This window comes from Miniopterus schreibersii, assembly GCF_964146895.1.
Source record: "Miniopterus schreibersii genome assembly, chromosome: 4".
NCBI lineage: Eukaryota > Metazoa > Chordata > Mammalia > Chiroptera > Miniopteridae > Miniopterus > Miniopterus schreibersii.
The window spans coordinates 82121409-82134154 of NC_138105.1; the positions used below are offsets into that span (position 1 = coordinate 82121409).

Here is a 12746-nt window from a genome sequence, read left to right on the forward strand (position 1 = left end):
CCCCCCCCCCCCCGACCCTCCAGCCCCTGGCCCGGCCTCTCGCCCCGCCCGGAGTCGAGAGAACAGTCAGCCTCCCCGCAGGAAGGTGGGCAGGACCCCAGCAGGGAAGGGGAGGGAGGCAGGGGTTGGGCGGGTCTGGGGTTGACACCGCGGGAGAGAATGCGAAAAAGTTGTAACATCTGCCCGCCGAGCCCCAGGTGGAGGGGCGGACTCCGGGGGCGGCTCCGCCCCCGGGCGGGAAGCCCGGGCCCGCTCTGCCCTCTGGCTCCAGCCCCCGCCTGGCCGGGACTGGGGAAAGGAGGGAGGGGGCTTCTTGGAATTCGATGGAACCGCTCCGGAATGGCCCGGTCAGACATTCCTCGATTATGGAGACTTAGCATCTCTGAATGCCAGCTCTGGAAGGGGCGCACATAATTTTCTATTCCAACCGGGTCATCATCTACAGTGAGAGAAACTGAGACCCTGAGATGGGTGGAAACTCGTCTAAGTTACGGAACAAGTTAGTGGCTTCTTCCCTGGGGCTCACAGTGGCTGTTGAGTGGCAGTAGAGAGCGCAGTGGAGAATAGGAGACGACTTTGGCAAGCACCAGGGGCTGAAAATCAGGAAACTAGGTTCTGGCCTTGCCAGCTTCCCTCTCCCCAACCCCCCCGCACCCCCCCCTCATTCTGCCATTCATAACTGGAACCTTAGAATGCCAGCGCTAGAATCCAGAGGGCAGGGGCTGTTGTGTACATCTTGCATCCACAGGATCTAGAAGCTCAGTCAGTATATATAACATGCATGAATGAATGGATGAATGGGCCTCAAGGGTCATCCAGGCCAACTCTCACCCAAGAAAATCCCCACTGCACAGAAAGCAAGCTTGGGGGACTCCTGGGCCAGGCGAGTATCCTAAATGAGTAAAGCAGGGGTCCGCTACATTGCCAGAGGAAGGCAGTGGAAGAATGTGGACCAGTCTGGATCTTCTGATTTTTTTTAAGAAAACGCAAATGTAGCCTATTATGAGAAACATTCCTGTTGTTAAGTGCTAGTGCCTAATTTAAAGCAAAATTTAAACACTACGCAAGCCAAATCAAACCTATCTGAGAACTATTTTAGGCCATTGGGTGCCCGTTTGCAAATTCTGCATTGTTTTCCAAATTTTTACTAGGTTACATTTTTAAATGGGAGAACTGGGTTAAACAAAACCAGTTAGATTTCTGTACTACCAGGATTGTAAATGTTTAATATGCTAATCTCTAGGAGGGAGGTTGGTAAAGCTGTATTTCCCAATTTCATGTGACCGAGGACCCTCTTTTTCACAGATCCTCTCAAAAATCCAGTGTTTTGTGAACTTTGGGAAACAAAGACTATCCAGGTGTGTCTTCTCTCCTAGCGCCTTTCCCCAGCCAGCATTCTGTCAAGATCCCGTCCCACTTCCTTAAAACCAGTGTGTGTGGGGAAAGACACCAGACCTCCAAAATAGCAGCCCGAGTCAATCTGCATTTGGAAATGAGGGCTGCGTGGGGCAGCCGCTCCTGTTTGCTCAAAGGCCCATATTTAGGGTGACCAGATTTATCAAAAGGGAAAACTGAGCCTGTTCTAGCACAAGAAATGTTCAGGACAGACAGGAAAAATACAGCCTCCTGGGGGAAAGCTGCTAAAACAGTGCTTTGGCAGAGGCTATCCTGGGGGTCAAAGTGGGACAAGTCATGGGGGGGGTCAGGTGGACTTGGGTTTTGCATTCTTTGCATTGTCCCAGATCTTGGTCAGGAGGAACCAGAGAAATGGCACAAGGATAAATGGCAAGGGGGATGGGGTGGGGATTCAGCCTAAAAGAAAAAAGGCCTAGGAGGCTCACAGGCTGCAGATCTCACTGAGGCTGTCACAGGGACAGGACAAGACAAGCAGAATTTCTGAGAGTTCACAACTGTGGGCTCTGACATCAGACTGCTTGAGTTCAAATCTTACCACTTATTTGGAATCAGGCCTTGGACAAATTATTTTACCTCCATCAGCCTCACTTTCTCCATCTGTAAAATGGGGTAGTAATATAAATGAGATACAGTATGGTGCTCAGTGAAGTGCCCGGCACAAAGTAAGCACTCAATGAATGTGAGCAGTTTTCATGATAGTTCTCTGTGATTTTGAGAGAAAAGACTAAGTCCTGTGAGTGAAAGTGACTGGGAGACAGATTTCAGGCCAATTTAAGGGATTACTTTTGTAAGTAATCTGGCAGCTTGCTTAATAAAAGGATGGCAGTGATGGGTGAATCACCATGTGGAGAAGAGTGGGTAGAGCTCTTGTTCCCCAATAGTCACATTTCTTTTAAGAGTCCCTCAGTAATCACCCAAGGCAACAGTGGCCTCAGAGGGCACCATTCCCCCTCTAATGTTGTAGGAAAATAACTACTGAACCTCAGCTCTTCTTTTAATGCCATTACACAATGGGGCCAGGCTGTAACGTTTAAACCAGACATTTCCAAAGGCTCAGGGTTGATAAGGGGGAAATAACCACAAAGAGTAATGTGAATTCAGGTCACATTGCTTTCAAGCTGTGACTCATTCATCTTCCCTTTGTGTCCTCTACAGGGTGCCTACCTGCCGTCTTTCCTGGGACAATGTCCATCAGCCCTACTTCCACCCAGGTAGGCTCAAGAACTCCAAGATGTATCAATGTCGGGCCCAAAAAGTAAGTCTCAGAGAAACAGAAGCTAGCCTTTGCAGTTTCTGTCTCAGGATCTACCTGCTTCCAAGATGATTGACAGCAGGAATATCCACTCCGTACAGGTAAGATCTGTCCACTCATTCACATAGGTGAGCCCTCACCCCATAACCCCCAAAGGCCAGCTGCATTAAAACACTGGGAGAAACCTAACATCTGCACACAAAATGCAGATCAGATGTGGGAGGGATACAGTGTGGTTACTGCTTGTCAGAAATTTCCATTGATGAAATCAGACTTCAGAAAGCACTGAGCTCCTCCTTACTGGTATTATGCAAGAAGGGGATAAAGGGCCCATCTGTCCAGGAAATAACAGGAAAGATTCCCGAACTAAAATGGGGAGCAATACTCAAGGGTTTTAAAAGTTCTTGCCAACTTGAAAATGTTATGATTCTAATTATTTACCCTCAGAAAAATTTTTCGGACACAGAGTTATAAAAGTGAAAAACTGGGTGGGTGAGTCTGTTTTGTGGCTTCATCTTTCACTGCTATGCATGGCGTGTGTGTGTGTGTGTGTGTGTGTGTGTGTGTGTGTGTGTGTGTGTATGTTTGGCCACCTTTGAACTAAAATGATCTTAATACAGATATCGTATCCTTCTGACTCCACTGACCTTGGCAAAGATCTTATGCCCAGATTATGCATGCTGTTGTCCTCTGGAGTTCAATTTGTCTAGACTGGACCATATCGAGGACTTAAAAGAAAACATAGAAGGCCTCTGAGCAGTCAAAAATGTCAGAGTTCAATCCTTTAACTCAGAAGAGAGCTCCTCAGGCCACTCCAAGCCTATGGACTCTTATTTCATGCACAGTTCTTACGAGGCTTATGATTTCATTTCCCACCCCAAGAAAGACTATATAAGAAGGTGGTTTGAGGCAACTGCCTATTTTATACTAATATAGTTTCAAAGTGAAACATTAGGGAGAAAAAAAAGAATAAATATAAAAATCAGACTGATGAATTCCAAAAGGCTCGGAGTTTGGGGCCATTTGGTACAGGACCAAAGAGCTGACGCCCAAACAGACCTAAGGGCGTCACCAAATCACAGCCCAACACAGCAGTGAATGATGGCTTGCCCTCCAGAGTTTAAATTCAGTTCAGGATCCTCTCTCTAAGAAAGCTGGGGAAGACATGGGCTATTTTTTAAGTTTTCCATCCAGAAGTGGTTCCTATGACAAGTTCACGGCACAAGCTCAGCTTCAGTTCTAGAACATCCTCCCCGAAGATGCAGGCCTAAGAGGCAGCAATGTCTGCAGTGGGTTCCGTGGCAATGGGGATGCTAGAGGTCAGGCTCGGCAGCATGCTCCTCCCCAGTGGCAGGCCTGGCTCACCCGCCTCCTGCCTCCTCTTAGGCAGCCCTGGAATGCCACCTTGATGTTCCTTGCACTTCAACCTCCGCAGCCTCTGTATCTTGAAAGGGTGAGTGGCCCTTGGGGAAGAAGCACGCTGAGTGGAGCACAGAATTCCACCTCCGGTGCCCTCTCCAACAGTTAGGCCATACCCTCCTGATGAGCAGCTTCTCTCTTTAAGACCTCCACAAGAGAAAATTCAGTTTCCCTTGGACCCCTAGTCTAGTGACCATTGGGTCTCACTTTAACTCCCATGCTCTCTCAACTAGGGCATCATTAATTAGAATAATTTAATGATTAATGGAAAGGTTGGGGTGTTTAAGAAAGCCATGCTGGCTACATTATGGAGAATGTATTGTAAAGGCCCCAGTTAAGTGTCTGTGTCAGAAGGCCAGGTAGAGACACGTCTGCCCAGATGAGCTGTTCCCCACACTGGCCAGGCTGCGGGGCATCTGAGGCCCAGTTCCTCCTGGATATTACTTGGGCAAAATGGTTGTAAGAGGAAAAGTGTTTCCTTTGATGCTGGGGCACCCCCTTAGCATTCCCAGGAGAGACACACATCCCCCCTGACCCTTGCTTCTGGTCCTCTCTGTGGTCTCATTGAGTGCCCCTTGGTGTCAGGATCCCCATATCAGACATCGGAGCCAGGACTGGCAAGAGCCCGGGCACCCGTAGCCCCTTGCCTTTAACCCTTCACAGGGCCCCGGCCCGGGCATTTCAATGGCTCCTTTCTCTGGCGCTCAATGAAACATTCTTCCAAGTAGATTATTGAAAGCAGAGCTCTGGGTACACAATGGGTGCTCTGTGCTCACAGCCGCTGCCCAATCTGTTTGCCCAGCCCGACTGTGGCCTCGCCTCTCCGCACACTCCCCACCCTCCACCCACTCGACCCCAGCCCCACCTCGAGGCCAGCTCAAAGGGAGGCCGTATGAAAGGGCTTGTTCTCCACGTTCTCAGAAGTTCCCGCTGTTGGCTCTGCCAGCCTCGGGAGGAATTAGCCTAACGGGCCCCAGGCCTGCCTCCAGTCCATCCATCCGGGGCTCTGCCCACTTTGATGTCCAGAGGCTTCCGTCCTCTCTGGTCAATTGGCGTTTCTCTCTCTCTTGTACACACACATGCACGCACGAACACACACACAGAGTGGAGGTGCTGAGATCAAGGTAAATGGAGGGGGTCCTAAAAGTGAGAATGACAGGCTGCCCACCAGCACCCCTCCCAGCACTCCAAGTTCCTTCCAGATTCAGGGAAGGCAAAAGAGTGTCCTGGTTAAATGTGAGACCCCCAGAGCCAGATGGCCTGTGTTTCAGCTCAGCTCTGCCTTTTGCTAGCTGTGTGACTTAGCTACCTGAGTGAACCTCTCTGTGCCCTATTTGTAAAATGGGAATAATAATAGTATCCGCCTCGTGAGATTGTTTTGAGGATTATAACCGACAAGGCATATGAAGCTCTTAGCTCAGTACCTGACACATAATAAGCTCTCAAGAAATGATCACTATTGTTATTGTTACTGTACTTAGATTCTACTGTCATTATCCTCAGAGTCTGTTCCTACAAGCATATGGCTTCCTCAGGAACAAAAGTCTGTATTCCCCTGATCAAGTCAGTCATCGCCTCCAAAATTTTCAGTAGCTACTAACTGCTTGCTGTAGAAAGCTCAAGCATCTTGGCTTGGCATTCAGGGATAGAACTTTCACTTCCTTCTTCATCATAGTCACTGGCTATATGGAAGGTAAATGGTCCCATCACTACTATTACTGTTGTCACTGTCATCTACAATATTTGGAGAAACTGGCTTTTAGCACAAGCTATAAGAAGACCCTGCCTGGGAACAAAACCCTGAATCAATACCGAATTGAATTTGAAAGTAATAATAAGAATGTAATATAATAGCTTGTATTGCTTGAACATCTACTATGTGTTGGGTACCATACAGGACTCTTTACTTAATTCTTACATAATCCAGTAACGGAGGCAAAATTATTATCATCACCTGCATCTTGCAGATGGAGAACCAAGAAGCAAAAGTAATTTGCCCAAAGCCACACTGCTAGAAAGTGTCAGAAACAGGATTTGAACCTAGGTCTGAAATCCAATGCCTGCTGTATTAGATACCCAACCTTTCACTGTCCTGTAAGAGACAGCCAGCTGTCAAGGGGTCTTCATTTACAGTTTCCCCTCTACACTTGAGTGGTTAGAGGATAACTCTGGTCCCAGTGCACTGGAATAGCCTGGAAGCCCCCAGGGGCCCTGGGAGGTCTGAGTGGGCCTAGAAATGACACAAATACATGGTTTGGGAGGCTCCCTTCCTCTCTGACATCCTGTCACTTTTGCACTGCTCTACCCCTTGGGCACCAAGTGGGAATGGAGCCACTTTGCAAGCCTGCTCTCAGGCCTGTCTCCTGCCCTTCACATTCTCTCCCTGAGGCCCAGTGCCTGCTTCCAAAGCCCTTCAAGGCAGAGGCTTCCCCTTGCTATCTATCTTCTCAGACCTGGATGTCACTGTCAGCTCTGCTTCCCTCTGAAACAAGAGTCAGCCTCCCAGGGCAGCAATCTTATCGGGCTTTTCGTGTAAGGGATAGCACACACACATACACTGCCTTCTGGCCTTGGCTAGACAGCTTGAAGCCAGGGAGACTCACTAATGACAGGGACTGAGGCTTGCTTCTGTTCCCATGGTAACTGCTGTGCTCCACTTAGTCGATTACTTTTTGAAGCTCCTCCTGGTGTGAAAGTTATTTTGCATAGACCTGCTTAACTCTTATCCAGGAACTTTGCTCTGGATCTCTAGATCCTTCCAGGTTCCTTATAAAGTTGATTTTCTCTTTCCTCCCTTTGTGGAGGTCCTTTCATCTTTAAAGCTCAGCTCATATCCCACCTTTTCTAAGAGACCTTTCCAGATCCCCTCTCCCCTCCCCTTCCCTCCCCACTTGGAGTCAATCTCTTGCTCCCCACACTCCCTTGGGGCGTGTTTATGGCTCTATTAGATCACAGCCTGCCTGTTTCACAGTTATTTATGTGTCTCCTTCTGAGCCCCTGGTGAGTGATCAGCCCATAGTAGGTGCTAAACAAACATTTGTTTGAATTTATTTGAATTTCCCGTTCAGAGTTTTTAAAAATTACTATTATTAACAGCACAGACCATTACTAATAATCCCTTATGCTTGTAAAATTATTTACAGTTTATATATAGCTTCATGCTTGAGGGCACTGCTTTAAACCCCAGCTCCACCCTTGCTAGCTGCGTGACAGTGTACAAGCCTTGTAACAGCTCATAACCTGCTTCTCATCAGTAATGGATTGTTGTAAATATAAAAATAAACGTGTAAAGGGTTTACTTAGCTCAGGGCCAGATGCCTAGTGATGCCTCAACAAATGTTAGCTATTACTATGAGTCATGGTCCCATTTGGACCTCACAAAGGCTCTAGGATGTGAAGGGCAGAGCTTTTGTTAGTTGTTGTCATCATCATCAATGACATATGAAGAGAAGAAGCTCAGAGAGGGAAAGATTTGCCTAAATGTTCAGACTTTAATTGAATGCTGTGGTGGTTTTGCCTTGGAGCCGTCTCCTTCCTGGAGACAGAGCCCAGATTTTCCTTTGCAGAACTGCTCCTCCCCACTGGCGGGTCAGCCCCAGGAGCAGGCTTGGACAATCAGACCATCAAATGTCCCTGGCGACCGTGATTAATTCAGGGATGGGCAAGTTACCCAAACCTGTTCAATGAGATTCAATCCTGAGATTTTTGTTTGAATTTTCAAGAACGAGACTGTCTCTTTTCTGCTGGACTATGAGGCTCACTCTAACAGAGAGGAAAGCAAAGTACAGAGGTGGAGAGAGATTCATAATATTAGTTGAACACATGAATTCTAGAGCTAGAACTACCCCTGAACTTTAGTGATGTGAACTAATAATAATCTTGTTTTCATGCCAGTTTGCATTGGTGTCTGACACTTGCAATTGAACAAGTACCAACTATTACAAGTACACTTTCTCCTCCACACAGAAGTCAAGACTCTCTTTGTTCCAGTCATTTACTCAACAAACGCTTATTGAGCACCTACTATGTGCCTTCTACTCACCTGGGCTGAGACTAGGGGGGTGAGAAAGACAAACCTGCCCGGCCCTTCTGGAGGTGAAAGTCCATTGTTATTCCACTTGACATATGAAGAGACTGAGGCTCAGAGAGGGGAATGCCCCAAAGTCCCTGTCCTTCTGTGATTAGAGTGCCAAGGTCCTAAATGAGGCTGGGCAGGAGCTGAGGTGGGCAACTGGGACTGACTGGTCACTGGCAGGAAGGACGAGTTTAGGTATTCATGAGTATCTGCTCATCCCAGGTCAAAGCAGGAAGGTTCTAGGCCAAGGTCAGAAGCTGGACCAGATAGCTGAGGCTCCAGTCCTCAAAGTCCAGGACTCTGGGAAGGGGAAGGTTTCTGGGAGCAGCATGGCTCCAACGTCTGATTTCAGGGATTTCACTCCCATGCTCCTGGCTTAATGGGTAACCTCTCCCTTTGGGCTGGAACTCTGAATGTTAAAGGCTCTCCAGCCTCCAGAGTATCCTCAGAGGAGGCTTCCTCTCCCAGGAGCTTTCACTACACTTCCCAAAGGGAAAGGCCCCACTTTCCAGCCTAATCTGAGGCTAAGTTTTCTCCTTTATCCAGTGACTCGCCCCCGGGGCAGGGCCCCTCAGGGAGGCTGTGATGTCTAGAAGTTGGATTTGCACTCGGCTTATCTGTTTGTCTCTGCCACATCCATATCTAGCACAGGGTCTGGTATGTAGGAGATGGATTCGTTTTTCTCTAGTGAATGTTTGTGGGAGTTTTTAAGACAGAGACAGGCACCATCCGTGAAGCAGACTGACCATGAAACTAGTACAGCTTCATATCAGGACTTCTCCCTGGCATGGGCCCCTCTTTAAATCCCAGGAGGGGCCCCAACAATGTGTTCCCATGGTCATGTGCTTCTGTGAAATTTGCACAAGTCATTTTAATTAAAAGCAGTTGAGATCACTGACTCTTCCCACTCTGACCTTCTTTCTCACTGTCATATTTTCCTCATGTCAGATGGCTTTGGAATGGCGTGGCATTTTTAGGGTCTGGCTAAGGGGAAGTTGAATTCAGGATACATTTCATTTGCTTTCTGTGGCTGTCTAGGTTCCGTGTATAGTTAGGTCGGCTGTCTTGGTAGAGTAAGGTCTTGCTGTCCCCTGAGCTGACTCACCTGGCATAAAGACACAAAGGTGCAGGCTCAGAGCTCCGTGGTGATGCGAACGTGCCCTCCAGTACCTGGCAACAGAACTGTGTGTGTTGGAGAGGAGAGACGGCTGGAAATCTAGGGAGCCAGCAGCCAGGCTGTGGAAAATTCTTCCAATTATGAGCCCTGCACAATTGTAAGCAGAGAACTTGCTGCTCGGAGATGCTTAGACTAAATGGGAGTTATTTCCTGCCAGGAATAGTCTCTGTAATACAATGGATACAATTATATATGCACCGTAAACTTTTTTTTCCCTTTTTGATGGGTATCATGTTGTTAATGGGTTGAATCATGTCCCTCCAAAGAGATATGTGAAGCCCTAACCCACCAGTACCTCAAAATGTGACCTTATTTGGAAATAGGGTCTTTACAAAGGTAATCAGGTTAAAATAAGGTCATTAGGGAGGGCTCTAATCCAGTGTGACTGATGTCCTTATAAAAAGGGGAAGTTTGGATACAGATATACACAGACACCGAGAAAAGCCTATGTAAAGATGAAGGCAGAGGTCAGGATGACGCATGTATAAGCCAGGGAACATTCAAGATAGTCAGCAAAGCACCAGAAGCTAGGAGAGAGGCCTGGGACAGATCCTCCCTCACAGCCCTCACAAGGAGCCAACTCTGCTGATCTCAGACTTCTGGCCTCCAGAAATGGGAGGCAATACATTTCTGTTGTTTAAGCCACCCAGTGAGTGGCACTTGGCTATGGCAGCCCCAGTAAATAAATTCACATGTGAAACAGAATTTGTCAGAAGACCTGTGTCTTTAGGCCACAAACCAGGAGCAGACCACAAACAGTGAGCGCACCCGTGTGTGAAGTCCTTAAGCATTCCAACCATCAGAAATGAAGGAAAACTCAGTTAACCATGTAGGAAGGGAGAGTGGCTTATCTTTCCACTTTCTCTATAGAAAATGATTACAAAGCCATTTTCCTACCAAGAGTATACCTAAGGTGGCACCTGTGGCCTGCCTTCGCCCTCCAAATACTACACTGCTCCTGCCATCTGGAACTTTCTTTCATTGTCCACAACTAGGACTTCCCTACCTCCACCACTAGGGCCCTCATCCTGGTGCCTGAGTGTGCTCACCAGATCCTTCTTAGAAAAACAACTGTCTGGGCTCTTCTCCCAAAGGCCCAGATTTGAGATCCTAGGGAATTAAGGGCTCAGGGTGGTTATCTCCTAAAATGCCCTTCCCTGTCACTTTCTATTCCTTTCCCCCACCCAGAAAACAAAATCAGAGTTTTTTTTCCTTTTAGAACCTGAAGGAACATTGCCTTCATGTTTGGCCCCAAACAAGCTTTCTCAATTACCCTGGAAAGGCCATCTAAACATTGGCAATTCTGCTGGGTTTTTCTTTCCACCTTTTCCTCTCCTCCCCCCGGCCTGGCCTCCAGCCTCCCTTCCATTTTCCCTGCTCCAGTGTCCTCAGGGGAACCCCTGCCCTCTTCTCTCCTGTGGCCCACCTCCCATCTGCCCTTCCCACCAGCCTCTTTGACTGATTTCTAATCAGATGACCAGCCAGGGTCAAGTCTTTCTTAGGGGTCTGTCTGGGGGTCTTAGCTAAGGACCTGGGAACTAAAGAGTGGTTGAAGTTCAGGGTCCAGATGGGGATTCGGCGGCTTGCAATGTAGAGGGTTCTGCCTGGAGCCACTCTAAACACAATTTGAGCCATAAAGATTCTGAACTCAGCATTCTTGGGGGTGACAGAAACCCAACTTGCCAGCTTAGGCAAGAAGGGGGAGTTTTCTGACTTGTGTAACCACAAGGAAGGAGATGGTTTAGAGCACTGTTTCAGGGATGACTTGAACCCTTCCAATTTTTCGCCTTTCCCCCCTCATTGGGTGTCATTTACATTCTTCCAGACAAGTATCACCCAGAGTCACCAGGAAGAGATTTCAGAGCCGCTTTTTTTTTTTTTTTTTTTTTTTTGGTCTAAGTTACAAAGCCCCAGAGAGCTCATACATTGCTGATAGGAATATAAATTGGAAAACGAGAAGTTAAACGTAGAATGACCATATGATCTAGCAATTCCACTCCTAGCTATATACCCAAAAGAACTGAAAACAGGGACTCAAACATATACCTGTACATAAATGTTCATAACAGCACTGTTCACAAGCCCAAAGGTAGAAACAGCCCTAACGTTCTTCAATAGGTCAACAGATAAACTGTAGTAAATATATACAATGGAATATCTGTCCTCCATACTGCAAAACTATTACGCTAAGTGAAAAAAAGCCAGACGCAAAAGCTCATATATTGTATGATTCCATCACTGTGAAATATCTAGAATAGGTAAATCCATAGAGATAGAATGCAGATTGGTGGTTGCCAAGGGAACTGGAAAGTTAGATATGGAGAGCAACTGCTTAATTGGTATGTTTCCTTTGGAGTCAATTAAAAGGTTTTGGAACTACATAGAGGTGGTGGTTTTACAACATTGACTTGAATTACTCATTCGCTTTTAAAGGTTAATTTTAGGTCATGTGTATTTCACCACAATAAATTTAGAAGTACCAGAGAAGAGCTCTGATTGGCCCCGCTTGGGTCAAGGGCCCGCCCTGGCCCATCAACAGGATCTAGGACAAGATCTGCAAAGAGATGGCATCTACTATTGGAGTCACATGGTTGCAGTCAGGGGGAGTTGCATTTCCTGAAGAGGTGGGAGACAGGGTGCTCTTTGGAGAAAATGAAATTCTAGTTTAATAAACAAAAGAACCATCAAACATCAGAGCTAAAAGAGAATTTAGAACCATACTATCCATTTGCTGGCCACTAGTTAAGCATGGCTATTTCGATTTAAATGAATTCAGTTTCTAAATAGCACTAGCACCTTTCAAGAGCTAGTGGCTACCATATTGGACAACACAGATATAGAACTTTTCCATCATTACAGAAATCTCTATTGGAGGCACTAATTTAGAAATTATAGAGGCCAACCCCTTCATTTTAGAGTTGAGGACAATGAGGCCTAGAGAGAGGAAGGGACTTCCATGAACACACAAGAATTAGGACCACAGCCAGAACCAACCCTCAGGCCCCTTGACTTTTATTCCTTCTGTTCTTTTCCCATTTAGCATAGTCTGTGGGGTGCTGCCTCTCTGCAGGGAGCTCTCAGTTTCACTGAGGAGCAGACATGCCCACAAGAATGACAAGGCAGCCCCTTCAATTCCACTTACAAATATTATTGAGAGCCCGTGATGGGCTAACCACCCAAGCGTACTGGGAAAATCAGTGTATGCCAGAGAAGGTGACTGACAATAGACCATACAAATACAGGAGAAGTGGAGATGAAGTTTTTAATTGGAAAGAAGCTCGAATTTTTGTGTTTATAAAAGCAACAGTCTTATTGCATGTAGTTTAAGAAGCCTCAAAAAATACTAAGAAAAAATCAATATTACCATAATTTTCCTGACTCAGAGACTGCCGTCGTTAACATTTTTA

General features: G+C 46.8%; 1 protein-coding gene across 1 annotated transcript in view; it reads right to left on the reverse strand.

The window, feature by feature from the left end:
• Positions 1-12746, reverse strand: part of CD74 (CD74 molecule) — a 196615-nt gene that overhangs the window by 104291 nt on the left and 79578 nt on the right. The window lies entirely within an intron of this gene.